The 26,985-nt window shown below is 34.9% G+C and overlaps 1 pseudogene; it reads left to right on the top strand.

Moving 5' to 3' along the window:
* Positions 1-6,699: 6,699 nt before the first annotated feature.
* On the top strand, positions 6,700-7,356 carry LOC143407551 (cell death-inducing p53-target protein 1 pseudogene; annotated as a pseudogene).
* The last annotated feature ends 19,629 nt before the right edge of the window (positions 7,357-26,985 follow it).

The following is a 26,985-nucleotide window of genomic DNA, read 5'->3' as shown; positions in this document are numbered from 1 at the left end:
GATATAATAATTCACAAACGAATGGGTTTTCCAAATAGTCTCCTTTTTTCAGTAAGCCTATTTTCTCTCTTTTTAAGAAAACCAAAGGGGACAAAAGTTTACTTTTTATTTATTTATTTATTTATTTATTTTATTTTTTTATTTTTTTATTGGTTATTCAAAACATTACAAAGATTTCAGAATCACATGACAAAATCATGGAATTTGCAGGGAAATGGATGGCACTAGAGCAGATTATGCTAAGTGAAGCTAGCCAATCCCTAAAAAACAAATGCCAAATGTCTTCTTTGATATAATGAGAGCAACCAAGAACAGAGCAGGGAGGAAGAGCAGGAGGAAAAGATTAACATTAAGCAGAGTCATGAAGTGGGAGGGAAAGGGAGAGAAAAGGGAAATTGCTTGGAAATGGAAGGAGACCCTCATTGTTATACAAAATTACATATAAGAGTTTGTGAGGGGAATGAGAATAAAATAAGGAGAGAAATGAATTACAGTAGATGGGGTAGAGAGAGAAGATGGGAGGGGAGGGGAAGGGGGATAGTAGAGGATAGGAAAGGTAGCAGAATACAACAGTTACTATTATGGTATTATGTAAAAATGTGGATGTGTAACCGATGTGATTCTGAAATCTTTGTAAAAAGTTTACTTTTTAAATGATTCCTTAAACTAAAAATTCATTGCCAAGAAAAATATTTAATCATTAATAGCATATTAATCAAATAAAGTTTATAGAAGTTTTTTTTAAAATAAATACTTTTGTACAGAGATTTTATTAAAATAAAATTTAAAAAATGAAGATGATATCCCATTAATATTCACAGTATCAGTTGATGGATCTTGTAAGCAAATATGTCAGTTTTATTCTCAAAAGTTTGATTTCAACAATGTTTTAGTTACCTTTCCAATTTAACAGTTATAGTTGAATGCTTTTCTCTAAATTGGAGTTTCCTTCCTTAATAAGGACAAAAGTTGGTTTCAGCTGGAACTTTCTTTCAATCAAAACAACCCACAATTCAAGATTTCTCAGGAATTTCCTCACTTATTTCTAATGTATTGGGTTTAAATCATTCTTCTTTCATTTTTCACAGCCTCAATTTTGTGTAATATATTTTCATGAAAATATATTTTTTTACAGTATTCTTCCACCACACCCAGATTCACCTCAGCCTTAGAAAATAAATTATTCAGAACGTTCATATTTCTTGGTATGTATTTTTCAGCAGTGTATATAAATATAAAGGGATATCTAAAATTGTATTGTATTTAAGCTTCCTGGGTAATTACCAAATTTTATGTGCTTTAAAATATTTTGGTTTTCGTTTTTCCTTTATCAATAGGAAAAGAAATGCAGAACAATGTTATAAGACGGAAGTGGGAAGAAAAAGGAGGAAAAGGAAAACTATTTTTAAAACACTGTAAATGCAATTTAATAACTGGGACTAACTTGGCTTTCTCTCTCTCTCTCATACACACACACAAACACACACACACTTTCTTCTCTAGCTTTCTCTCTCTCTCTCTCTCTCTCTCTCTCTCACTTTTACTACCTCTCTCTCGCTCGCTCTCTTTCTCACTTTGCTCTTGCTTTCTCTCACTTTGCTCTGTCCCTCTCTCTCTTTGCTCTGACCCTTTCTTTCTCTTTTCTTTCCTTCCCTTCTCTCTCTGTCTCTCTCTCTTTTTTCTCTTCCTTCCCTGTTAATCAGACACTGCCACAATAAAGATCTCTTGGTTGCAAAAGCAAGCAAACAAACAAACCAAAAACTGGGAATAACTTGGGACAATTTGATTGGCATGTACCCTATGTCAAGTCACACCTCCCATAATTTTTATAGAACTACATAAGTGTATTCCTAGTGTATGTTCCCAGAAGTGAAATTGCCAATTTGAAGACCATGCATTTTTTTAAGTTTGATTGATACTGCAAAAACATCTATTGAAAAAAACAAAAACCAAAAACGTAATGTTGGTTGATGTTGCAGAAAATGGGAAACCCAGAAACCACAGTGCCTATATTGTCCTTGTTATGAGAAAGTCCATATTTTGATATTTATGTATCATCCCCATCTCTACCTCAACAACCATTACATACAGGTACCCATCATGACATTTCTGGCATGGCCAATGATGAAGGTTTGCAAGCTTCAAGTAACAAAATCAAAATTTTTCTACTTGGTTGTTCAGTGAACTTGTCCTGGAGGATGCTTTCTGATAGGTGATACAAATCTTTACACTTCACATCTTTGCCTATGTATTTAAAGATACACTTCTTTTTGTATCAGATCCATTAATCCTTTTGCCATCTGGTTCCCGAGAACATGGCCAAGCTACAGGCCATTTCTCAAGCATCTGCATACATTCTCACCTCAGAGACATTTCTTTTTCCATCCTAAGTGCATGACCAGTTATCTCAACCCATCTATTTTGGTGTACATCTACATACTAAGTGAAGTACTTCCAAGACAAACTTGGGATTTTCTGTTTTCAGCATGATAAATGACCCTCATATGACCATAACTGTAAGCTGAGGAAAGAAAACAAAGAAAACCATGGAGTAATACATGGGTTTGATTCACCTGATCATGCAACTTACTTGTGCTGTATAGTCCTTCTTGGCTTAATCATGGGTATTCCATTTTAAATACATGGCAGACCTGCTGCTAGGCATGTACAAATTTAGACTTGGTGGGCTGACAGAACCCAGCCCATGACCATGAGTTCTCTTTACATAGTTACTTAGTGTATTTTGGTTAAGATTTTAATCTCTATCATTTACCTCAGGCTCAATGCTTAACTTACAGCTTACTGCTTTTAGGTGTGAGATATATTATCTCTAGGACCTAAAGAGGCTCATGTGGAACAGTGATTCCTTCATTGTGTTAAAGGATGCAAGATGCAACTATTTACCTTTGACTCTGGAGTGTTTATATCAGAATGTTATTGATCACTGGATGTCTAAAATCGACTGATGTGGCAAGTGTCTATATCTTCATAAAGTTTATCTTCCACTGTGAAATGCACATATTTCATAGTGAGCTCAGTACACTAGCCATGTTATTTCTCATCCTGTCTAATTAGCATAATGGGACCAATAAGATGAATCTATGGAATGGTAATTTGGTTCATACCACTTTAGATAACATTATAAAAAGAGAAAAAACTGAAAATGAATACTTATGTCTATCCCATGTGAATGTGAACAGTTTCTACGATCTTTATATACTTTAAATGGAAAATACTCCATTCACCAAAGCACAGTCATGTACCACAGAGTAGAGACCTTACAAATCTGCTCTAGGAATGATACTATGTCTGGCCTGTTACCAGCATTGGAAGTCTTGATTGAGGAAACAGTGGGACAGCAATTACCTAAGAAATAACTAGCTATTTCTTCAGAAGCCAGACTGGAGAATTAATTAGAGACACGTCAGCAACCCTTCATTCTATGATATGGTTAATGATATCACTGAACTCTACCATTCCCATCCTTCAGGATATGTTATTGCTTTTTTTGTTTCCATCTGGGATGGCAGAGAGAAATTTCAGAGGTTTCCTTGAACTTCTTTATCAAGTGCCATAATAACTCTTACTCTATTTTCAGGGGAACCTAAGAATTCCCATGCTTTTACTGACACTAAAACCCCTGAGAATCTCTGAACCATAGAATATAAGTTCTTTGTTTGCTTAGTCTCTAGAATGTAGGGTCTTATCTCTTCCAGCAAGGGGAGGTGCTATCTTCTTATATCAGAGAATTCAAGAACTCAAGAATCTTTCAAATGACCCATCACAAACCTCAGGATTGCTCTTCTTTCCTATCAAAGACCAGAGTAAAGTCAGGTCCTGACTAAAGAATAGAACAGGAATCAGCAAACGTTTTTTTTTTAAGTGTTAGATAATTAGTGTTTTCAACTTTGCAGTCTGTTTGGTTTCTGTTGTATCTGTTCAACTCTGCCAGTGTAGCATGCAAACAGCCATGAAAACCATGCTAATGAATGGTAAAGGTTGAATTCCAATAAATCTTTATTATAAAAAAGTAAGTTGTTGGATGGTTTTGACCACTGGACTACAACTTAATGAGCCTTAAAAAATATTCTTGACAGGGATGTGAATTAAATTTACTTTAGTAAATTTCACACATTATTAAATATTGAACTTCATTACTAGTGCAAATAAACCTTCCAGCTACAAAAAAAAAAAAAGAGAGTTTCTTTACACACTGCTGTGAGATCATTCTGTTCTTACAGTGTGTTTTAAATTGATAGTTGACTAAACAAAATCTCTCCTTATTTTTTTTTCTTGAAGATGTCTTTTGTGGATAAGAAAAATCAATCAAATCTTCTATTGTTATGCTTACCATTGCCCTCTTACCTTTCAAGTTTTAGAGCTATTCCCTAAGGCATGTTCCTTTTCTGATATTCTGCAAGTACAAAAAGTTTTGTAATCTTAGTGCTGTATCAAGCTAAGGAATCCACCAGCAGGTTTCTTGTTGCTGCCTGATTCAATTCCAGATTTCTTATCAGAGTGTCTGCTCAATATTCCTCCAAAAGTGTTTAGCTGCATGGAATTTATTCAGGTAGTAGTAATAGAAAGCTTGTGAGGTGAACCAAGGAGGAAGTTAGAGAAAAATAAGAAGATCAGTGAAGATCGCAATAATGACCAGCATGTGGTTATTGTAGCTTAATTTTGATAGATGACACTGAAGACTAAGTGGAACACATTTCAGAATTGCCTCAATCATGGGAACAGAAGCTGGGATATTCTCCACCAGCTGCTGTCTCTCATTGGTGGAAGGTTAGTTGTGGTTATTAAAGTAGCTCCTCCAGGCATCTCTGCAGTATTCCCTAATGGAAAGAGAACACCCTGGGCAGGGAGATGCAGGGAGTTATTGATCTGTAGAGAAACCATATGCTGCATCTCCTGGGAAACTGAGCTGATAGCCCATTGACTGAGAATCGCTCACGGGAACCACTATGTGAAGGTAACATGTGAGATGAATTGATCCTTAGAAACACATGGAAGGAACAATAAATTAATGTTAAAGGGATAGTTGCAAGCATTGTTTCAGTAATGTAAAATATGTAGTAAATAAATTAAAATGTCATGGTGGGAGGCTAAATAGATGGATATGGGGCTCTCTGACTGGATGCCCTTATTTTGGTGATCTAGGTAGGAAGTCATATCCTCCAAAGACCACTAGGAGAACATTTGCATTTGAACAAGCTGTGTTTATTGTTCATTTCAGCAAGGAGACCATACAACGTGGAAAACCATAGGCCATCTCAGCAAGAGGGAGTTCAAAATGACTTATGCTAGGATGTGGGCTTGTATTTGGTAGTTTGAGAAGGGATTTAAAATAGCAACTTTTCTCTGGATGAAATGCTAACACAATGCAGGAGCCACGCTATGATTAAATTTCTTAATAAGTCTTATATAAGAATGTGGAAGATTAGACTTGAGCTAAACTGTAATTGATAAAGAAGCACCAGCCACTCATATTGCCTAGGAGAGGGAATATATAGTATTTTGTGGCCCGTACAATATTCATGTACTGTTTGTTCGGATATGAATAGATATTAGTTTTCCATCATCTAAAATGCTTATGTTCCTTTCAAAACAACAGAATATTTTATGAAAATAATGCTTGACCTTTTCTTATTCAATAGAATTAAATTGTAAAAGAAAAATAATAGATGAAAATAAATTATATTAATCATTAACTAATCCCATTAATAAAATGAGATTGTTTTACTCCTACATTTAAATTAGAAGAGATTATTGAAAATACAAGTAATAATTTTCATTTTATAAAATTTAATTTTCTAAATGAAGAGTTGATCAGAGACAACAAATCATAATTTCTGAATCATGTAATAAAAATCAATCATGTTTTTACTTTATTTACTAAATACATTAGTAAATAAAATGCACCTAATAATACACTAACACATTTTGGATACAGTTTAAATTTCAAATATACTTTGAAAAATTCTGGAAAACTTAATATTTGACATGTGTTTTAAACTAATCAGATTAGCCCATTCCTCAACTAATTAAGTTACTTGATATTGGGTTTTACAATGAAGAAACCAAATCCAAGGCAGAGGTTAGTAATAGAGGAAGGTAAGTAGAAATCATCTATCATTTTTTTTTAAAGAAATGTCAACACTAGAATGCAACTCAGAAGGGAATACCACCTTGACATTCACCCCAGCCCAGCTAACACTCTGAAAGTTTCATATAAACACGTTCCCTTCCTTCCATTGATGCTTCAGACATGAGTAAAGTGGTACAGCTGTGGGTCTCCTCTGTGACAGTCACTTACTACTGCACTGGCTGCTAGACCTGGCCAGGGAAGACCTTTCTTCATTGATGACTGCCACATAATGAGATTTAGTGCCCAATGGAGATCTGTTGTGAAAAATAAATAATGGTAAATAATAAACAATGCAGATTACACATAAGTACATTTCACTGCTTTTCAGTAAAAAAAAAAAAAAAAATGATCAACAGGAACTTAGAGTTTTAGTAGTTCTACCAATCACACATTTATGTGATCCAATGGCAAAATCTTGGTGTTTATATACCCATGTTATCTATTTATTGCAGAAAAAGCTAAAGCCTTTTGTTTTGCATGGCATTCTGGGTTGAGGATATTTGAAATCATTTCTAGGCCTACCGTTGTATAAGTCTAACAGAACAAGAATGGCTTCTGGTAGAGGACACCGGGCATTTGGGAGGCTCCAGGTCCCACAGGCCGGCAGGCACATGGGGGCAGCTGTGCACAGAACCTGCTGGCTGGGAAGTTCCTCCAAAGACCAGGTCCGATGTGGGCCATCACTGTGATCCATGACCTTGGGCGTGAGGTTTCAGAGCTCCCCACAGCCCTGTCCATCCTGGCCAGTAGCTGAAGGACCTTTACCCACTTCCTTTCTCTGAGTACCAGGGATGAGGTCCAGGATAAGCAGCAAAGTTGTTTAATAAGCCACCCCTTTCTTATCCTGGGGACCCTACAGCCCAGCTTCTGGAAAAGAAGAGTGGATCCCCAGCCACCCTAGGCTGTACTTCCCCAGCTGTAATACAGCCCCCCACCAGGCATGCCACTGCTCCCTGAAGACATTGGCTTCCCATCTTATGATGCATCAGTGCAGACTACATGTCCCCATTGCCAGCAGGCCATCACCACCAAGATCTCCTATGAGGTTAGCCTGATAAACCTCAGGCTGGGTTTCTTCTGCTGCTTCATGGGGTGTGATCTGGGCTGCTGCTTGATCCCCTGCCTCATCCATGACTTCAAGGATGTGAAACACAGGTGTCCCAGCTGCAAAAATCTATATCGACACATACAAGTGCTTGTGCTAACAGAGCTGAACTCTGACTCCCCAACCTGTGCTTCACTCCCTGTGCTCACTGGTCTTTTCTCTTCCGCTTGGGGTTACAATCTGGGCCACTATGCCCTGGAAGTCCTGCCCTCTTCTTATCCTACCCTGAGCATCTGACTCTTCCAGCAAAATTTCTGAGAGCTTTAAAGGCCAAGAACCAGGGGGTGACAAAGTAATAGTACTGAGCTTGTATGTTGCTTGTTTGCTTGGTGTTTGTGATTCAGAAGACAAGCTAGAAAGAATCTCTGACTTGCATCCTCACTTGTCTATTTCCATTTAAGGTCCAGACCGGGTCCTGACTCTCCCTGAGGCCAAAAGCAGCCCAAAGAATTCCCAGCCTGGGGGACTGCAGGAGAGACGGTGCAGTGGAGTTTCTGACCTGCTGGGCTGGAAGTAGGGTATCATCTGGACCCAAGCAGAACAGGGTCATAAGGCGTGGGTTTGTTTGGGGGTATGCTGCACCTCTGGTGTGCCAGATGGGCATGTCAGAATCAATGATTGCCAACTCTGACCCTCAGCACTCAGATATGGAAACCCAGGACATCCCTCTGTCCAAGTGCCCAAAGTAGGAAGGATGCTGGGTAAGTCATGGCCCTGGTAACCAAGAGCTGCTTCTCCTTTCGCCACCCTCTTTGAGTTGGTGTGCAGACCCCCTTTCTGGTCATGACTCTGTGAACCCCTGTTTTTCTGGGGCTAGAAGGAACATCCATGAGCCTAGCCTATCCTCTCTAACCTGTGTCCTCACTGTGTGTGGGTGCCACCTCTATTCAGTGGCTGCTGTGTTGTAGCTAGGACAGAGGCAGATAGGAGGGGCCCCCTTATAGAAGTGCTGGGGTTTACAGCACCTTCAGCCTTGGTTCTCTTCCTGGAAAGCACTAGGCCCTTTGCCCCAGCTGACTTGCCTTTTCTCTACCTACTCCCTCTTTGGGACACCTCAACAGCAACAGCTGTGGCACTGGGCTGGGATGAGGAAGGAGCAGGCACAAGCGGTGGGAGTGCCCTAGTGGAGAACAGTCCTTCACAGCGTGCAGGCTCAAACCTGTCTTCATTTCCTGAATAGTTTGTCTATGAACTTGCCTTCACGGACAATGTACCCTGCTGCTGTTGCTCTTCTTGCACTGCTACTGCATGGCTTCCAGTCATTGTAAATTGTGGCCTGGTCTCAATTTGTAGTTTCTCATTAAATTGACTTTTTCACTAGCCCCCACCCCACCCCCCAAAAAAAATAAATAAAAAGATTGGCTGCTGGGGAAGAAGGCTATAGGAAGAGGGACCCGCCCGCACATCTCAGCTTTATGCACAGATCATTCTCTACTTCTCAGTGGGAAATCCCAGAGTCATGGGACTAATAGAGCATACAAGATTAACCCTAAATATTCTACAAAGAAATCACCATAAAGCTCCCCAGCTTACACCCCTGAAAAATAGAGAAAATATGTATGACAACATTTAAATACAGTAAAAGGGAAACTATTTTAGCAATTTTTATTCTAGACATTGCCATAATTATAATTTTTAGCCTTTTTTTCTGTGTTCTATGTATAAGTCAGAGTAACATAATGATCACTAGTAATCATATCATCATTATAGGAATAAATTACATACACTGAAATTTCATTTCTTAAAATTCCACTACCCAACTTGAGTCTTTTCTCTTATTTGAGCTTCATTTCATAGATCATGAGATTTCCCCTCTTTAGAAGATTTTCTACAAACCTCGTGTTTAAAGAGTACACTAAAGTGGCCCCCCATTTCCCTGGGACCAAAATATTAGTTATAAAGTAACATTTTCTCTTTATTTCAAGCTTATGTTGTAAAGTAAACATTACCAAGTAAATGAATTTCCTGCTCTCAGGAAATAATTTATCTACTTTTGATAAAAAAGCACTCTTTGAGTCAATATAATGCATTCCTTCACTAAGCATGTATTTTTTAAATTTTTTTTTCAGCTGTAGATGGACACAATAAATATTTATTTATTGCATGTATTTTCTGAAGTATAGCATCTGTATCAGTTAGCTATTGCAGTACAGCAGACCACCTCAAACATCACATGTGAACAAGTTGTTTGGTCTGCTTTTCCAATCTTGATGGTCTTATACATGCCTCTGATGTGAGATCCGGGTCTGGTGCACAGCTCTACTGAAGTGGCTGAGAGTGGGCTGATGGATATTTTCCCTAAGATGATTTCATCAGAAGAGTGGCAGTGACTTTTTTCTCTACCTAGTGGTCTCTCTTCAAACAGCAGGCTGTTCGGGCTTCTCCTCAGAGGGTGGCAGGTATCTAATTGACACAGAAGCAACACACAAGGGCCCTTGAGACCCAGGTACAGAACTCCCTATATTTAAACCACCAAATGAATTCACCAGGGCAGCCATGCATATTCTACTCGCCAAAACAATTCCCATAGTCAGTCAAGATGGGGAAGTAGATTCTACTTTTTGAAAGAAAGAGCTGTAAGGTCACACTTCTTTCGAAGAAGTGGGTGAGAAATAAGAACATTTTTGTTATGAATCTACCACATTTTTATTAACATATATCATAAAATTTATTTTTGTTCACTATTGTATGTGAGCACTTAGAAACTACCTGGAACATACTCAATATTCAAATATAGTTAAATGAATTAATGTAGAGCCCATCTCTGTGGGAGGAAAACTACTTATATGGGAAATAATATTAATTGCCTGGCTCACTGTTTATTCCAACAGGTTTTCAGGATGCTTTTCTAGAATACAAAGATTCAAAAGCTAAGCCCTTTATTTCACAGTTAACTTTGTAGTAGGTTTTTTCGATGTAGACTCAGTTTTTCAAAATAAGCATTTCAGATATTTGAAAGAAGGAAATTAGTATGGGGCAGTGCCCACTTTGGGAGAGGATTCCTCTTTCAGGAATAGTGATGGATGTTCATTCACTCCTCCTATCCCCAAACTTATCTGGTTCTAGTATCTGTTTCTTGGGATCATATTGAAGCAGCAGCAGTTAGCTTTCTACATCTTAATCTCTAATTTTTTTGTATTCTTCCCTTTTCAAATAAAAGACTAAAAATCAATTTTAAGCTTGTGTGCCAATATGTCATTCGTTTCTACATTTTATATTTTTAGGGACTTTAAAAATTCACTGTAGGTTACTTTTGATTGTTTGTTCCAACATGAATCACCAGGAGTAGGTAGCAATTAGTGAACATTGAGAGTTTCTTCATAACATCTGACACAAGAGCTTCAAGAAGACAGAATATACCTAATTAGTATTGTCAGTTTTGTTTTGTTTTGTTTTTTTGGTTCTGGGGATTGAACTCAGGGGCACTCAACCTTTGAACCACATCCCCAGCCCCATTTTGTATTTTATTTATAGACAGCGTCTCACTGAGTTGCTAAGCCCCTTGCCGTTTCTGAGGCTGGCTTTGAACTCACAAGCCTCCTGTCTCATCCTCAGGAGCCCCTGAATTTTCCTTCAGGATACATTTTTTATACCACTATTCTCTAACTCCAATTCTCCAAGTGTAGAATCTTTTTAGTAGGCTCAAAGATATTTACATAGTATTGGATCCACAGAATGTGTTGAGTTATATTTCATGATTGCATGTACATTTTTCAAAAGAAAAAGGTATCAGTCCTAACCCCATCCACAACAAAAAACAGGATTATTATCAATTTTAGGCAGACAATAACAATTTAACTATGGAAATAAAGTGTAATTAATGAGAGGAATGCTTTATTAAAAACTTATATCCTGTGTCTTTTTGAAAATTTGCTTAGAATGCAAGAAATTAATTTTCCAAAATATTGAATTATTCATGTAATATTTCTCCAACTTTCAAACTGGAAAAGTCTATTTGAAGTCCCATTGTTATAAATAAAATTTTAATTTTTAAAATTATTTTTAAGTAGGTAAGTTAAAATTCAGCTCTGTTTTCATTATAACAGTGCCTTTTAAGCAAAAATCAAATTTCATTTTAAATTTATGTTGTATTTAAATATTAACATTTTAATACTCAAATGTCATTAAGAAGCTAAAATCTTTTGATAATTGTTATTTATCTAGGATTTTAATGTTTTTTTTATAAATATATAAATACACAGAGAGATTTAAACATAAGTTCTTGGCATACGCTTTCTAAAAACAATTGGGTTTATTTTCCAATATTTATAACTTTAAAACTACTGTATTTTTAAAATATATCAGGTGAAAATTGTAAGATTAACAGTAAATTATTGGTGTGAAAGGAGTAGAATCATTGCACTGTAGAGACCAAATTGCCTTAGAAATAATTTTGTCATAATACAGAGCAAAAAGATACAGGGTCATTCAGGGTAAAAACAATTTATTAGCGGGACTAGAACTCAAACTTTGATTAAAATAAATTATATTTATGCTAGATAAATTATAGTAGAGTTCTTATTTATTTATGTATTAATGTTTGTTTCAGGGTCCTTGTAGGAATTTTTTCCTCAAGACTGATATCTTTATAGTTTTGTGTAATAATCATCCATTCGCACTTCAGAATGCCCAAAGCTACAGAAAATTTGTGAGATAAGAGTAAAATAGTGACCATCTTGTGAATTTATGACAGACCATATTTCTCAGCTTTCCAAAGGATAAATCTAAAAAGTAAGGTTTTAAAATAAATTCTAAACTTCTTCACACTAAAGGGAGAGAAGAACCAGAGAATACAAATTGTATCGTCTATGTTAGCGCTCCCTCTAGTGGCCATAGTTTAAATTTCATGTGGCACCTATAAGGGAGTCTTAATATATATGTAAGCTAAATATAAATATATAGCTCTGCAAACATTTAACTATACAAATAAAGTAGGAAGACTTACTTACTGAGAGATATAGATTTGCAACTACTCAGATTTATTTTGCATATCTGAAAAATTCTAAACCTAATCTACTTAGAATAGTATGAAGTTCTTCAAATTAGCAGGTCATGATCACAGTTTTCCCTTCAGAGATATAAAAACAAAGACTTTAGGAAAAAATAAAAAACAACTGTTTTGAAGATGAAATTTGGAATTCCCCTTAAGAGAGTACAGTCAGACTATCATGTTAATAGAAAATGTAGAGATAGAGGTCAAGCCCAGTGGTCCAGATCCAGCCACAACCGCCTGTGCAGGTCCCAAGCACACAGCAGGCTTGGTCCACCTTCCCCTCCTCACCCCCCACCCCCCGGGAGGCAGACACCCTGGCCAGAGCTTAGCCTCTGGCGCAGGACCACTTCTTACGACCAGCAGACTATAGCTGGCGGTCAAGCTCTGAGACTCAGATCCACTCCACACCTGCCTGCGTGGGTCCCAGGTATACAGCAGGCTCTAGCAAGGCAGATACCCACCAGAGCCTAGCCCCTAGTGAAGGACCACTCCTTTTGACCAGCGGACCACCTAGGGAGGACAAGACCAAGGGCCCAGGTCCATCCACACCAACTTGTGTAGGACCCAGATCCAGGATTCAGTAGCATCCATTGAGGGATACCAGCAGGGTCTGGAAGTCCAACACCAAGATGAGGTACAGAAAATCTGCACAGGTACTATAAGAATACAGGGAATAAACTGTAATATCTCAGATCCACGCTGCAAGAAAGGAAGACACATACACAACATGAAAAAACGAGGGTGGAAAGTTCCCCAAACAAACCAGGACAGTATAATAACAGAACCCATGGACAGCAAAGTTGATGAAAAGTCAGAGAAGGAGTTCGGTAGGTTCTGCTATCATGTATAACAAATTATAATAAATTTAAAAAATCATTTAAAAAATTCTACATTCCCCAGTGGGACTGCTGTATAAAATAAATAAATAAAATCATCTGTAAATTAAGAATGACCTAAATGAGCAAATACAGGCAAAAATCTATCACTCCAACAATGAGAAAAGAGAGAAAATCAGGTAGCAAAATATTACTTCAAGAGAGAGATAGAGAAGAGACTTAGAAAAAAAAACAGTGAGAATTTTTTGAAATGAAGGATACGACAAATCAAATAAAAAACTCAATAGAAACCATAACCAACAGACTAGATCACTTGGAAGAAAGAACATCAGATAATGAAGACAAAGTATACAATCTGCAAAATAAAGTTGATCACACAGTGAAGTAAGCTAGAAATCATGAACAGAACATCCAAGAATTATGGGACAGCATCAAAAGACTAAATCTAAGAGTTATTGGGATAGAGGAAGGCACAGAGTTTCAAATTAAAGGAATGCACAATCCCTTTAATGAGATAATATCAGAAAATTTCCCAAGCATGAAGAACGAATTGGAAAACCAAATACAAGAAGCTTACAGGACACCAAATGTACAAAATTACAACAGATCTATGCCAAGGCACATTTTAATGAAAATGCCTAGTATATAGAATAAGGATAGAATCTTAAAAGCTGCAAGAGAGAGGAATGAGATCCCTTATAGGGGGAGACCAATTCGTATCTCAGCAGATTTTTCAACTCAGACCCTCAAAGATGGGAAATCATAGAACAACATGTAACAAGCCCTGAAAGAAATGGATGACAACCAAGAATTTTACATTTAGCAAAACTAAGTTTTATATTTGATGATGAAATAAAAACCTTCCATGATAAACAAAAATTAAAAGAATTTACAAATAGAAAGCCTACACTATAGAAGATCCTCAGAAAAATATTCCAAGAACAAGAAATGAAGAACAATGATGAACACCAGCAGGAGATATTACACTAAAGGAAAATTTAATCAGAGGAAACACCAAGTCACGTTAAATACCAAAACTAAACAAAAATGGCTGGGAATACAAATCATGTCTCAATAATAGCCCTGAATTTTAATGGCCTAAACTCATCAATCAAAAGTCTTACTAGCAGATTGGATCACACAAAAAAATAAAAACAAAAGAACCAACAAATATGCTGCCTCCAAGAAACTCATCTCATAGAAAAAGACATCCACAGACGGAAGGTGAAGGGTTGGGAAAAATCATACCACTCACATGGACTGCAGAACCAAGCAGGGATTTTCATTCTCACATCTAATAAAGCCAACTTCAAACTAAAGTCAATCAAAAAGGATAAAGAAGGACACTACATACTGCTCAAGGGAACCATACACCAACAAGACAACAGTTATAAATATCTATGCCCCAAACAATGGAGCATCTATGTTCATCAAACAAACTCTTCTCAAGTTCAAGAATCAAATAGATCACAACACAATAATTTTGGATGACTTTAACACACCTCTTTCATCACTAGATAGATCTTTCAAACAAAAGCTGAACAAATAAACTATAGAACTCAATAATAGAATCAATGACTTAGACTTAACTGACATATATAGAATATTTCATCCTTCAACGAGAGAATACACTTTCTTCTCAGCAGCACCTAGATCTTTCTCTAAAATAAACCATATAACATTCTACAAAGAAATTCTTAGCAAATATGAAAAGTAGAGATACTACCCTGAATTATATCAGATCATAATGGAATGAAATTAGAAATCAATGATAAAATAAGAAATAAAATCCACTTCAACACCTGGAGACTGAATAATATGCTACTGAATGAACAATGGGTTACAGAAGACATCATTCTATGAGGCCAACATCACTCTGATTACAAAGCCACGTAAAGACACACACAAAAAAAGAAAACTTCAGACCAATATCCCTAATGAACATAGATGCAAAATTTCTCAATAAAATTCTGGCAAATCGAATACAAAAACATATCAAAAAGATACTGCACCACGATCAAGTGGGATTCATCCTGGGGATTCAAGGTTGATTCAACATCCAGAAATCAATAAATGTAATTCATCACATCAATAGACTTAAAGATAAGAATCATATGATCATCTATTAGATGCAGAAAAAGCATTTGACAAAATACAGCACCCCTTCATATTCAAAACACTAGAAAAATTAGGGATAACAGGAACATATCTCTACATCATAAAGGTTATCTATGCTAAGTCCCAGGCCAACATCATTCTAAATGGAGAAAAATTTAAGGCATTCTCTCTTAAAACTGGAACAAGACAGGGATGCCTTATTTCACCACTTCTATTTAACCAAGTTCTTGAAACACTGGCCAGAGCAATTTGACAGATGAAAGAAATTAAAGGGATACATGTAGGAAAAGAATTCAAATTGCCACTACTTGCTGATGATATGATTTTATAGCTAGAAGCCCCTAAATGTTTCACCAGAAAACTTCAAGAACTAATGAATGAATTCAGCAATGTAGCAGGATATAAAATCAACGTCCATAAATTAAAGGCATTTATGTATATCAGTGACAAATCCTCAGAAGGCGAAATGAGGAAAACCACCCCATTTACAGTAGTCTCAATAAAATAAAATAAAATATTTGGCAATAAACTTAAGGAAAGAGGTGAAAGATCTATATCATGAAAATTACAGAACCCTAAAAAAAGAAATCAAAGAAGACCTTAGAAGATGGAAAGATCTACCTTGCTCTTGGATAGGCAGAATTAATATTATCAAAATGATCATACTTCCAAAAGCACTATACAGATTTAATGCAATTCCGATCAAAATCACAATGACATTCTTCATAGAAACAGAAAAAGCAATCATGAAATTCATCTGGAAAAATAAGAGACCCAAAATAGCTAAAGCAATCAGGAAGAATGAAGCAGGTGCCATCACTATACTAGACCTTTAACTATACTACAGAGCAATAGTAACAAAAATAGTTACAGCTGCTGTGAAATCAACCCATCTTCCATGTAGCAGGTCCACAAGTGTATTAAGTGTTGCTGTGCACCTCTGGCTCAAATCCAGGCCTTCATGACCAATGAGTTGGAGAAGATTCTGATCCATCTGGCAGTGTGTATCATTTGTTACAATGACAAAGCCAAAGACTCAATGGTTGCTGGGCATGAGGTGCTTCAGGTTAATCAGCACCTATGCCAGTTGAGTAAGCAAGCCTGTGCATGACCACATGAACCACATCCTAACTATCACCAAGAAAGTAAAAAAAAACAAAAACAAAAAAAAAAACAACAACAAAAAACTCTCATCCAGAGGGAAATAAAACTCTTTGCTAGTGGCCACCATGGATGACAGCAGAAACCTACTGAAAAAGAAAAAAGGGATTTTTAGTCTTTTAAGCAGTTTAGGAATGAAGAAACTAAGGATGACAACAAGTGAACGCATATGTCATGCGACTGCAGACAGTGGTTCTTTTATGTTTTGATATAAGAAAGTGAAATGGAAAAGAACTGGTGCTAAAATTTGAGTGAAAACAAAACAAAACAAAACAAAACAGGAGACTCTTTTAGAGTCTGAATTTCACATGGCAAGGGCCTTTTCTCACAATAGAGGAGTCCCCCTGTGGCAAGTCAGAGCCTTCCAAGGTACCAGATTCTTGCAATACAGGTACCTATAGGATGGCAGTTTCTTCCAACCTGCCAATGATCTGGTGGAATTAGGGGTAAGGTGTTTCTGTTTGTTGCCAATCTCTTCTTTATCAGAATTATCACCTATATCATTTTCAATAAGCAATAAAACAAAATCTAGGAGATCACTAATTTAGAAATGGGAAAAGCTCTCCAGGTCTTTATTTTGCTTGGTGTTATTTTCTATACAAGGGGTGGAGTGAATTTAAGATGTAGTATTGGAAGGGAGAGTAGTTTGGTTAAGAACTTTTAAAGGTTCCTTACATATGTCCTTTATGGCCATAGAAATGTGCATTTCTTGAAGTTTGTATATTGCATCTCTCAGCTGGGAGAGAACATTGCAAAAACATGAGAGACAACAGCATTTTGAGTATGGAAAGCAAAGCTTCCTCCACTGGCATGTCAGCCCTTAGGTTTTCTGCTGCTTTAACAGGAAGATCTTGCAGTGACACTTTCCCCTTGAGGAGAAAGGGGGTTTGATTGTGATACATAAACCAGCATCTGAGAATAGACAGTAAGATGGGGCTGTTTGCTGGTTTAAAGTTGTGAAGTATGGGACTTGGGGGAAAAATGATTTTCACAGAAGATAATGGAATAGAACCCTAAATACAGCACTGGTAATTTAGTCCCTGAGTTAACAGAGCCTTATGGAGATAATAACCTGGCAACAGGAAGCCCCAAAAATAAACAGCTTGGACTAGGACAAGCTGTGATTCCTTCATAGCCAAGGAGGGGCACCCCACATAAACCTTTTACAAGTGCAACTTTGACTTGGGGTTTTGCAACATGCAGCAATCCAGTGCCAGAATGTCACCTTATCTTTTGATAAGGGGTCTTTTCACCAGGTTAGTATTTGAAATTATAATATAACCTGTCTGTTTCCTATGTCAAGATTTTTATATATATTAAGTAAGCAATATATATAAATATATATAAAGCGATATATATAAACCTAGTGGTTTGGTTTTAAAACAAATAGTCTTTTTCCCACTCCCCCCCAAAAGAAAACTGCTGAATGCAAGCCTCTAAAACTTCAGGAACAATTCGCTGAGGTGTCCAAGAGTGTTGTCAGTGGTCTTTGTTTCAACAGGGAGTAGATGGATTTGAACACTGGTGAACTTATATGCCAAGTGTCTCAGGAATGTTCAGGGTGGCACTGGTAAAACTTAAGGTTTGTTTTGCAGATATAGCTGAAACCGAAAAGAAAAATAATCAAAACATATTTATTTTGTAACTTCTTGTAACTTGCTTTTTTACAATTTATTGTAAAATTCATTCTTTTTCAAGTCTATTTTTAAATACGTAGCTTATCATTTACCATCTAAACTAAGAAGGTAAAATTTGTATTATTTATGCTCAACCTTATTTCACGTTAGAAGCTTAAATTAACTTTCTTATAAGATTTACAATCAGTATACCAAACAATGAAAATAGAAATGATCACAAGATATGAAGATTTAAAACTCTCACAATGATTTTAACCCCAAAGTACCATACTTCAAGTACTGAGTTAAGTTGTGACCATATTTGATGATAAAGTGAAAAGTCACAGTGTGTAGCTTCCAGTAATGTATTGCCCAAGGAAGCAGCAAAACCATCATGATTTATGTCAGATGTACATATACATGTAATGAAATAATAAAAATAAAGAGAACAAATTGTGAAAGAAAAACTATAATTTTAAGAGCTCCCTTCAGAGTTGCATTTTAGGTGCCTAAGATGTAAAATACTATGTACAATTGCTGAGAAAGTAGTGGAAAAGACTATAATTAAAACCCCACAAAAGCAAGTGCTGATGAGGATGTGGGGTTATTAATCCTCATACACTGCAAATTTGAATGTAAAACCTTCAGAATATGGTTTAATGTTTTCTTAGAAATTAGAACATACGCCTATCAAGTAACATAGCTATTCCACTCCTAAGAAATGAAAGCACATATCTTCACAAAGGCTTATACACAAATCTTTCTATCAGTCTTGATTGCAATGACCAAAATCTTAAATTGCCATAACCAGATGAATGAATATACTTTGTACTAATGCACGTCTATGAAATGAGATCCTAGCCCTCAATTTTTTTTTTTTTTTTTTTTAAAAGGATGAACACTGGATGGTACAATACAAGAAAATCTCAAAACCAGTACTCTGGGTAAAATGAGCCAGGAAAAAGGAATACATGCTGTGTGAGGTCCATATACCAAAGTCAAACTAAACTATCAATATGAAATCCTTGAGTTTAATAAATTGGAAAGTAGCTAGATTTTTCTATTTCATCTTAGTACAACAGACACAGAGACTAGTTCTTCTGTAAGAAAAGGTTCCAACTAGCCATCTCAAAATACCATTTCTCTCTTAGACATCCTGAGCTCTTGACTAATTCCAAGTCTAGGGTGGAAAATATAAAAGATAATCCAATAATACTTTGTCATGCCAGATTGTGAGGAAACTATTAGCTATCAAAAAATGCTACCAACTTTTCCAAGAAAGTCAGTAGGTAAGTTAGAAAAGGTCCCACTGTTAAAAGTTGAATAACTTGAGCTTCAATATTGATAATGATTACAATGGATTGTAACCCATCAAATATTTAAACATGTGAGTCCGTAATATTTTATGAAAAAACAAAATATTCAGCTTCAGAACATAATAAGGCATTCATTCTTCTCCCTGAAAACCCAGGGGAAAAAATCAAGCATTTAACCTCTCTTTCTTTCCTGAATTTTATAAATGAATGACCAAATAAGTGTGCCTCTTTATAAAAAAAACAAAACATGATAATCATTGGAAAATAAATGGTAGAATAATAATATCAAAATTTTGCAACATCTTCCACAATCAATTAATAAATCTAGACATTAAGCGTCAACATTACAAATTCAGAGGTGACCAGACACTTTATTTCTTCTATGGTCTTGCCCAACAAGAAAGGATAGGGGCTGGGGATGTGGCTCAAGTGGTAGCGCGCTCGCCTGGCATGCGTGCGGCCCGGGTTCGATCCTCAGAACCACATACAAACAAAGATGTTGTGTCCGCCAACAACTAAAAAATAAATATTAAACTTCTCTCTCTCTCTCTCTCTCTCTCTCTCTCTCTCTCTCTCTCTCTCTCTCTCTCTCTCCCTCTCTCTTTAAAAAAAAAAAAAAGAAAGGATAGAATGTGAGTCTGAATAAACTTCTGGATTTAGTTGCTAAAATTCACAAAACAGAAGAGACAGAGAATTATGCTGAATGCACTGTTGAGCTTGCACGCAGCAAAATCCAGTCTTTGGAAAACTCTCTAGGTTGAACACCAGGAACCTTGAAGAGATAAATTGTGAGACAAAGAAACACAGGACAGATATTTTGAATAAGACTTCTAAAAGGTAATTTTAAAAACTGCATATGATTACACTCTATTGCCTAACATTTTTATAAGAAAACAACTATTAAAACAGCAAAGGATCATAGATGCTTTGGAAGGAGGGAGGGATTCACTAAGGGATAATGATAATACCCTTAAATGGTATATAACCTTTAGATGGTAATACCACTAAATGGTTGGCAAAATTTTGCTTAATGAGCTGATGGTGGATATTTGCCTTATAACAATTCTTTAAGCTATGTACTTGCATTGGGAATTTTTCTGTTTTATTTTACAATGATAAGATTTTTTTAAAAAGAGAAAGAATAAAGAAAATATATATGTAGGAAATTCATGGATATACAAACCATCTCTTTAATCAAATATTGATTTATAATTAATATTAAAAATGAAATTATTAAACTGGCTGCTGATGAAGTGTTGAGGATGAATTTTGAAACTGCATACTTTCTTCGTTTTGAAGAAAAATAATGCCAAACACTTGGAGGTCAACAGAACACTTGGAAGTCTCTCTTTGCAAACCTTAAAACATACTCCTGTAATATTGGTTTCTCTATTTGTCCATTAAAATAAAATTAAAAGCCTGTTTACTTAAGCATATTTGCAGTGCATCTATCTAGCTTACATTAGACAACAAATGATACCACCCAAAATCTCATTTAATACATGAAAAACTTTAAATACCTATGTAATATTATTCAAAATATCTTATGTAAACATCTAATTTGAGCAATTGCTACATCACTCATATTTTATTTAGTGGTAGAGGTGAAACAACAAAAGTTAGAATATTACATGAACTATGTTAATTACCTAAGCACAGACTCTGAGCACATAATAGGTATAGTTTTATATATATGACTATGTAATAAAAAATTTTATGTATATCTAATAATAAAAGTTTAACTTGCACTACATATGTTTTAGATTTTCATTTCATTTTTAGTAATTTATTTTATGTTATTTAAAGAATATTGATCTGCAACAAATTAGAAAATAAAAAGCCTACTTCCTTTATAATAGGTAATTGAGAAATGTTGCCTTTCAACACTTAGTAGAACATGTTTTATTTAATTTTTTAAATTTTTTAATTATTTTTTATTATAGTTATACATAGTAGTTGGTTTCATACTGATAAAATCATACATGCATGGAATTTGATTTCAATCCCATTTCACGTCAGTTTCCCTCCTCTCCTCCTTTACCTTATTCTCCTTCTTCTACTCTGTCAATCTTCTTTTGGCTCATTTATTTGTTAATTTTTTATTGGTACTTTCTACATATACATGAAGGTGAAATTCCTGTGGAATATTTATATATACATGTTACATGATTTTATTAAATTCCTTCCACATTTCTTCCCCTTTCCCATCTCTCCTCCCTTCTTCTTGATCTCCTTCTTCTACTCCATTGAACTTTTCTCTATATATCTTTTTTTTTGCTTTGTTTTAATTGGTTATTTTTAGTTATATGTGACCGTAGAATCCATTTTGATGAAATTATACAATCATGGAATATCTGTCCTTCTAATTAGTATCTCATTCTTATGGATGTACACACTGGAGGGATTCACTTAGGTATTTTCATATGTATATATAGGAAAATTATATTAGATTCATTCCACTGTCTTTCCTATTTCTATCCCCTTCCCTTTTCTTCATTCCCTTTTGTTTAATCCACTAAACTTCTATTCTTCCCCTCCCAAACCTTGTGGTATGTTAGCATCCACATACCAGTGAAAATCTTCCACCATTTAGGAATTGGCTTATTTTACTTAGTGTGATAGTCTCCAGATCCATCATTTTACTAGTTAATATCACAAATTCATTATTCTTTATGGTTGAGTAATAATCCATTGTGTATATATACACCATAATTTCTTTATCCATTCATCTGTTTTAAGGTACCTAGGTTGGCTCCATAGCTTAACTATTGTGAATTGTGCTGCTATAAACATTGATGTCGCATACTTATTTCTTAATGAGTATATAAGTTGAGTTTTAAATTCAGCTCACCAGATCATATTGCTTTACATTGCTTCTAAAATCTTCAACTCTCCTTTTCTTATATTTTTATGTTCAATGTGAAACAATACTTCCTTGCAGAGTATACTTATTTTAATTTATTGGAATTCAGTTCAATCAATTACACAAAATTCCTTCCATGTGAAACATACTGAGTTTGGGAAAAGGGGCTCAGTATTAAATTGTCCCAGGCTTTAAGCACCTTATAGTTTAATAAGGAGAATAAGAATAATAAAAATTACTATAATATGAATTAAAATAAATCATATGAGAAACACTTTTCCACATAGAGTGAAACAATATGTAAGTTATCAGGGAATATAATTTTAACTAAGATAATTTGAAGGCATTGATGGAAAGAAAGATAGAAAAAAGAGTGTGAATAAAAGAATAAATAAAAGTAAATTACACAATGTTTTTACATATATGATAGAGTACCGAAATTACTGGAAACAAACAATAGAAAATAATATGAAAGACCAGTGAGGAAGGACTTCAAATCCTCAGGTTAAGAAAAGGATTATTTTAAGATTGTACTTCTACACAGTCTATGTCTTGGGCTGCATGAATTAAATAGGGGTATGTGGGGTTAAACAGAGATGAAAAATGCAAAAATAAATCAATAAAAAAATCTATCAAAAGATGATCAGAATATTGTGATCAATTTTTATGATTCAAATCCTAAAGTCTGTGGGAGTATAGATAAAAATATCTTCCCTCAAGCTTTGATTTGGGGGATGAAACATTAATAAGAGAAAACTGGACAAAGCAGAAAAAAAGAATATTATAGATTTGGGGAAGATCTTCATTTATTCTGTTATATATTTAGCATCATTAAATTCCTACCATTAGGCTTTTTGATACTTACAACTTTACATATAAACAGAAACCTATAGTACATAATTTTTCTTTTTGGTAACATTGAACCCAGGATGCTTATCCACTGAGCCACATCCCCAGCCCTTTTTTTGCATTTTTTTTTTTTTTTTTTTTTTTTTTTAGGAATAGATTCTCACTGAGTTGCTTAGGTCCTCACTAAATTGCTGAGTCTGGTTTTGCTTTGAACTCGCAATCCTCCTGTCTCAGCCTCCAGAGCCACTGGCATTAAAGGCATGTGCCACTGTGCGTGGCAGTACATAATCTTTTGCACTGTACTTGATATTATGTTGGTGAAACTCATCAATTTATGACATGGAGGTGCAGTTTGTTTCCACTGATGCATAGTATTCTTTTGTGCAAATATACTACAATGTATTTATCCTTTCTACCACCAATGATCCTTTGGTGCTATGACTAGTACTAGAATAAACATTTCTTAATTTCTTTTGTTACATATTTCCATGATTTTCTGTTGGGTATAAGAATGTAATCCTGAATGAAAATTTCTGCATGGTGCAAATGCAATTTTATTTGATAAAATCAAACTGCTTTCCAGGTAAATCAGGATATGCTTTCACCAGCTCAGAGAGTTTTCATTACTCCTTGCTCAATCACACTTTGGTGTTTTTTTTTGTTTGTTTGTTTTCATTCTGCTTAATTTAAGCCATTTCCACATGTGGCTACTGAGCTATCACTGTGATTTTACTCACATTTTACAGATTATTAATAATATGATTGGGCACTGTTTATTAATTATTTGGATACCCGAGGCTATTTCACTAATGCCATTGTCAGAAAGAGAAAAATCTAGTAAAATTGTAGGTTGAGGTTGTGAGAAAGATAGTGAGCTCTGTTTGAAAGATACAATTTGAGTGGCTAATGGAATACAGGGGTGCAGATGTCCAGCAGAGAGTTGGAACTGGATGCAAAAATGGGGAGGGAAGAGAAGAGACATAAGGATAAGAGAAATTACAACAGAAGTATTATTTTTTTCACAAAGATGAAAATAAAGGAAGATGCCACAGACAGATTTTGAGATAGAAAAGTTATTGACAGAGTTAATGTTAAATGACCTCTGTCTCCTCAAGAGAGGACATTGGTGTGGACTCAGCTAGGGCTGCATTGTTTTCAGTGTTCTAAAACCCCTGCAAACAAAATCATTTCTTTGTTACTCTGTCAGAGGCTACTTAATTTCTTCCAGATTTCTTTCTCTGAAATCTTGTAGTCCAGAGTCTTTTTCACTTGTTAGAAGTCTAATGCTTTCTGAGGCAATCTCTCTCTTCAGTTGATTTATATTTGCCACTTCCTAGATCCCTGTCAAGATCTCTGTGACCTCTAAAGTCCCCAAATTCTATGAACTATTAAATAATTTCCTCCAGTGATATAATCTTTCCCCCCATGGATTTTGAGGACTCATCCTGTCTTCCAATCCTTTTCTTTACAGATTCTATGTAGCAAAACTCTCAAAATGTCTCCTGTGCTTTAACCAATGTACCCTGCAAAAGGCTTTTGTAAAAATAAATGGTGTAGAACTCAAATTTATGACTATCTCTCTTAGATATGTAACTTTAATCTGTTTCTCAATTATTATAAGATAATGGACTGTAGAATAGACAAACAAAATGGAATATTCCCAAGAAAATGGAATATTTTCAGAATTTTTTTCTCTGAATTTTCAATGACTTCTCAATTCTTTATCTCTAAAATAGCTGCAGGTATTTCTATTGCTTCTTTCTTTTTTTAAAAAATTTTTTCTATCTAAAATATATTATGATGTAAACTTTAGCTTAAAATGAGTAAACTTAAAGTGTCCCAGCTTATGGAAAAGGATAAAGGAAAACATAACCCAAAATTTGATATGGTTCAAGGGTAAAGTTATAAGTGAATGTAATATACATATATATTTGGATTCCATGTAAATATACCAAAATATTTTCTATAAATAAAAATAAATCTCCTAATTCTAAACCTAAGCAAGCACTTGACCTCAATATTTTAGAGTTAAAAATGTGAATAATTTTTAAAAGTAAAAGTCATCAGGATATCCATAGAAACCATATTCTGTCCTCCTCCTCCTCATCATCATCCCATACTCTCATATAATAGTCTGGGTAATTTTTTTTAAATGCTGTTATTATCTAATTTGATGTTATGATGTTTTATTTCTGACACCTCATTCTTTCTCCTATAATACTTCTATAGTCATGAATTTTAATTTGTGAATGTAGAAAAAATAAGAAAGTGTATGTTTACTCTAAGTGCCCTATTTGAGTAACACGAATATATGGCTGTAGTAAGGGTTCTATTGTCAGAATAATCATTAACTATTAGTATAGCTTAATTCTTTCTTATTTTCAGACCATAAAATTAATAAAAAATGAAGGCCTATTTTTTTCCCATTTCTGTATTATCTTTTACACTAACTGGATTTCTTTAAACAATTCAGAATTTTCTGTATTTAATAGAAACACCATGACTTGGTAAAATGAAATCTTATTGATAGGTCTTAAATTTTCTTTCTTTATTGTGATAGACATTTGTTATTGAATATTTTAAAGAACTATCCCAAAGAGGGAAGTAGAGGCAACTGTAAGAATTGCTCCTACCCTGGTATTACAACCTTGCCCCTTCTCAAATAAACCAAATAATAAAGAAGAGTGTTTGATGCAGATGCCAAATAATCACCTCAGAATTTGGTAACAGATGGATGAATGTCATGGCTATTATTCTGGGGAAAAATCAGTTCTTTTGAAACAACCCAATGTCTAAAATCATTTTATAAATTCCCTTGTTGAGAACTCCATAATGTAAAATGTGAGCTGCCATGCCCAGCTCTTCCCTTACTTTATAATTATTCTTTGTTTTTCTTCTTCTTTTTTTTCTTGTTACATTTTGCTTATTTTACTCTTAATAATATTAACTTCTGAAGTAGTTTTTTTGTATTGTTTAAAGCCATTATTTTAAAAAAGTATAAAACATAGAACTGTACTTTTTTTTTTTTTGGTGGAGCATTTCAACATAAATTGAATGGTTATTTATGTTCTCTCTGGTTGTTGTATACTACAAAAAATCTTGACAGAGCAATAATTTTTTTTTTTAACCAATGTTTCAAAAAGGGTATTTTTTCCTACTATTTCATGATCCTGTGATTACCTTACTGTAAGATTCTTAAAGGTTTACTCTGTGTGTGTGTGTGTGTGTGTGTGTGTGTGTGTGTCTTCTGAAGGACAGAAAAGAAAGAAAGCTAAACAGAAGATTAGATGGTCACCCTCCCCCGCTGAGTGGTAAAGGAACACTTCATTTTTGACATTACGTACCTGATCCTTTAATGGATCCTTTAATGGATCTTAATTTGGTTTCCTAAAATAATGAATTCAAACTGATTTCTGCTATGAACACTGGGTGTTTTTTGTACACCTCCACTGACGATGTCTCTTGGTTTCCCTTGGCACAAGAAAAAAATCAAAGGGGAAAAAACAACTCCACAAACAGAGAGGATGAGAACTCCACTCAGTTATTCATTAATTCACAAGGAAAAACAAATTTATTATAAGTAAGGCAAGATAAATAGAAGTATACTGAAACTGACACAGCAGTCTTCTAGTAACAATTTATTCATCTTCTAGTAACAATGTATTCCAATCTCTTTGCTGTCTTTTGGCCTAAATTTGCTATGTTTATTCTCTGTTTTCCATAATTTTCACATATTGTTCTCTAATTTTTAATATTTTATTGAAAAGTTATAGTATGTGTAAATATTTAAAATAATTGAGTATATAGTCGATAAATTACTTCAAAATTAATATACCCATGTATTCACTTCAGAGTTGTAATGAATACTGTATATTCCCATGGCATTCACTTCTCAATCGCGAGACATTCATTCCCTCTATAGCAAGAATATTTAATTCCCATAGGTCAATTAAGTACTTCTACAGAAGTTTCCCAAA

Source organism: Callospermophilus lateralis, chromosome 9 (assembly GCF_048772815.1).
Source record: "Callospermophilus lateralis isolate mCalLat2 chromosome 9, mCalLat2.hap1, whole genome shotgun sequence".
NCBI lineage: Eukaryota > Metazoa > Chordata > Mammalia > Rodentia > Sciuridae > Callospermophilus > Callospermophilus lateralis.
The sequence above is the reverse complement of the archived record's forward strand: the minus strand, read 5'-3'. Positions and strand labels throughout refer to the sequence as shown.